Source organism: Puma concolor, chromosome E1 (genome assembly GCF_028749965.1).
Source record: "Puma concolor isolate L17-30 chromosome E1, mPumCon1.1.hap2, whole genome shotgun sequence".
Lineage (NCBI taxonomy): Eukaryota > Metazoa > Chordata > Mammalia > Carnivora > Felidae > Puma > Puma concolor.
Genome location: NC_141680.1, coordinates 59,341,300 through 59,345,414, shown reverse-complemented (window position 1 = coordinate 59,345,414; position 4,115 = coordinate 59,341,300).

Below are 4,115 nucleotides of genomic sequence, written 5' to 3'. Positions count from 1 at the left end.
TTTTAAAGCGAACAACTCTGTGGCATTTCATACATTGTCAGTGTTGTGCAACCACCATCTAGTTCCAAAACGTTGTCTTTGCCCCAAAATAAACCTCCATACCCATCACCGCTCACTCCCCCCCCCCCCCCCCCCCCCCCCCGCAACCGCCAATCTGCTGCCCGTCGCTACAGATTTGCCTTTTCTGGGCAGTTCGTGTAGATGGAATCACATAATACGTGGACCTTTGTAAACGATTTCCTCCACTTGCCATAAAGTTTTCCATTTTCACCCACGTCGAGGTGTGCACAGGGCCTCCCTCCTCTCCGTGGCCACATTTTCTTGATCCATGCATCCCCTCCACTGGTGGACGTTCCAGGTGTTTCCATCTCCGTGTAGTTTTGACTTGCCTTTCCGTAGTCGAGGCTGAGGCTGAGTTTCTTCTCGCCTGTTCGATGCTCTTGAGGGTGAGTTCCAATCCAGGAGAGGGTGACAGGGGACAGGGCGAGGCTCAAAGGTTCACGTAGAGCTGCCCTGAAGTCTCTCGTTCCCACCCCCCTTGGGGGCCAGGACCTTCTGGGTGTCACAGGACAGTGGGCTTCTCTTGGGGACGTCATGCCTGGGCATCTGGTCTGGTGGTGGAGGGAGGACCCGGGGAGGTCACCACTAAGAACCACCGTTTATTACTGGGCGTCTGGCACTTTCCACACGTATCACCTCCTTTGGTCCTTGCAGCGGCTCTATAGGCTGGGTCACAACTGCCCTTCGTAGCTGAGGGGACTGACACGGGAGGTGTTACACGCCATGCCCTGAAGCAGTGGGTGGCCAGCAGGCACAGGCTCCATCAGCAGGCCTGTGTGACATCTGCCCTGAGCATGTGCCGAGGCTCCCTGGGAGGTCTCACCCTCAAGAGGGCTGCCTCGGGAACCGCCCCCCCCCCCGCTCCCCATCCCCAGCACCTCACCCCCAGCCATTTAGAGAGGAGCAGGATTTGCCTGTCTCGTACTCCTTGTATTCGTAGTCCCCGGCTGCTTAACAAAACGCTCCAAAACGTAGCCGCTTGAAGCAACAAACATTTACTATCTCACAGCACGTGAGGGTCAGGATCTAGAGGTGGCTTAGCTGGTGTGGCTCTGGCTCAGGCTCCCCGACGAGGCTCTGGGCAAGCCATCAGCCAAGGCTGCCGTCATCCGAAGGTTCGACTGGGGCTGGAGGATCCGCTTCCAAGATGGCGCCTCTCACAGCGGTTGATGGGAGGCCTCACGGCCTCCGTGGTTGTTGGCAGGATGCCCCAGGCCCCGGGCACGCGGAGCTCTGAATGGGGCTGAATGAGTGCCTCGACAACACGGGGCCGACTTCCCCGGAGTGGTTGGCAAAAGTTCTTTTAACGTTTATTTAGTCTTGAAAGAGAAAGATAGAACGTGAGTAGGGGAGGGGCCGAGAGAGAGGGAGACCCAGACTCCGAAGCAGGCTCCAGGCCCCGAGCGGTCCGCACAGAGCCCGACGCGGGGCTCGAACTCACGATCTGTGAGATCGTGACCTGAGTGAAGTTGGTCGCCCGACCGACTGAGCCGCCCAGGCGCCCCAAAAGTTCTTCCCTCTTAACACACTCTCTTCTCGTATTTCGTTTTCTGGGAAAGAAAGCGGAAGTTCACGACAGACCGATGGAGCCACTTCTCTTCCCAGCTCCCTCCTCTGAGGACAGTCTGGGGAGAGTCACAGACAAGGGGAGGGGAGGGCTAACTGTGTAGAGCTGGGGTTTTGAACCTGATGTGCAGGGATCCCGAGAGGTTTGTGGATAGGATTTAGGGAGTCCGTGAATTTGGCTAGCAGGGGTGGGGGGGTGGATTACTTCTTTATTTTCACAAAAGTCTACCTGAAATGTAACATTTCCCTCCATTAAAATGCAGTCAAGGGGGCGCCTGGGTGGCTCAGTTGGCTAAGCGTCCGACTTCGGCTCAGGTCACGATCTCACAGCCCGTGAGTTCGAGCCCCGCGTCAGGCTCTGGGCTGATGGCTCAGATCCTGGAGCCTGCTTCCGATTCTGTGTCTCCCTCTCTCTCTGCCCCTCCCCCGTTCATGCTCTGTCTCTCTCTGTCTCAAAAATAAATAAACGTTAAAAAAAATTTTTTAAATGCAGTCAGGGGGCACCTGGGTGGCTCAGTCGGTTAAGCGCCTGACTTCAGCTCAGGTCATGATCTCGCGGTCCATGAGTTCAAGCCCCACGTCGGGCTCTGTGCTGACCGCTCGGAGCCTGGAGCCTGTTTCGGATTCTGTGTCTCCCTCTCTCTCTGACCCTCCCCCACTCATGCTCTGTCTCTCTCTGTCTCAAAAATAAATAAACGTTAAAAAAAAATTTTTTTAATGCAGTCAGCAGGACCACAGTGGTGTTTATTAGACATACCTTTGACTTGGTCACCAATAACAACTCCGGGTCTTTTCCCATCCCCACTCAGCTCCTGTGGGAATCTTGAAATTTCATTTACAGCTATTACTATTACATGGTGACTATCACAAAATGACGTGCTTGTTAGGCCATCCGCTGGGTCATGCGTCCAACTTCGGCCCGGGTCATGATCTCACGGTCCGTGAGTTCGAGCCCCGCGTCAGGCTCTGTGCTGACCGCTCAGAGCCCGGAGCCTGCTTCAGATTCTGTCTCTGTCCCTCTGCCCCTCCCCTGCTCGCTCTCTGTCTCTCTGTCTCTCTCTCAAATATAAAAAATAAAACCTAACACAATTTTTTTTTAATTGTCCAAAATCTATAATTCAGCCTTTTCCCTTGGCAAGACTGAGCTCGACCCCAGGGAGTCTAAATGAGGGCAGGCTCTGGAAGACGGGAAGCTGACAGCGAAGGAGGGGACCACCTGCTGGCCCCTGTCCCCTCCTCCGAGATTACCTGGGAGCCCAGGGTGACGCCGGCTCCTCTCCAGGTGCAGAGGCTGGGACTCCGTCAAAAGGACTGGTTTCTCCACACAAACACCTATCCCTAAGCCTCCATTATTTCTCTTTCTTTTTACAAACCTGAGGGCGCCATGATTCTAGGGACCAGGGATACAAACATGGGACGGTTTGGACCTTGCCCCACCACCCCACCACCGCCCACCGCCGGGGGCTGGCCCTCTGGGCCTGGACTCAGCCTCCAGCCCCGCCTTGCCCACTGCCTTGATCTACATTTCCTCCCCCTGCTCCCCGGGGTGTGAAGCTGTTGCAACCCTAAGGCTCGATGGGGTTGGTGGGACAGGGGGGTTGGGAGCACCAATCAGACTGCTTCCAGCCCTGGCCTCTGCCCTCTTTCGGCTGTGGGGGTCTTGAACAAATGCCTTAGCCTCCGTGCCTCCGTTTCCCCTTCTATAAAATGGAGATAGTAACGGCATCAGCTTTGCAAGGTGGTTATAAGCATTTGATAAAAGAATAGCTTTTTAAATTATTTTAGAGAGAGAGAGTGCAAGCGAGCAGGGGAGAAAGGCAGAGGGAGGGAGAGAGAATCTTAAGCAGGTGCCACGCTCAGCACGGAGCCTGACGTGAGGCTCGACCCCACGACCCTGGGATCATTACCTGAGCCTAAATCGAGAGTCAGACGCCCACCTGACCGAGCCACCCAGGCGCCCCAGTGAAGAAATAATTGTAAAGTTCTCAGAATGATGCCCGGCCCAGGGGATGCTCCACCTAAATGTTTGTTAAATTATATCCAGTCATTCACTCAGTATTTATTTATGATGACCCCACTCTTTCATTATCATTACTTGTCCTCTTTTTATTCGTCCAGTGACTAGTCTCCATTTGTCCCATGGGCACCGAGTGCCTGCGGAAGCCCAGGCCCTGACCTCAGAAATGGAGACGCAAGGGTGAGCGGGTGAAGGCAGCTTCTGTCCCGGAGGACTTGCCCAAAGACCACGTCGCACATACACACACACCTCGCAGCAAACATCACTCCCCGTTTCCACACTCGAGAACGCAAGGCCTCGTCAAGGTTAAGTGCCGGGCCCAGACTTCATAGCTGGCAGGTGGCAGAGAAGGGTCCGACCCTCGGGGCAGTCTATCTTGTTAGCCCCTCCGACTCTTGGAGCCCCCCACCGGCCAGGCTTGGGCAGGAGGCGTCTGAATGAAGCTGACATGCTCCTACCAAGCGCTGGTGGT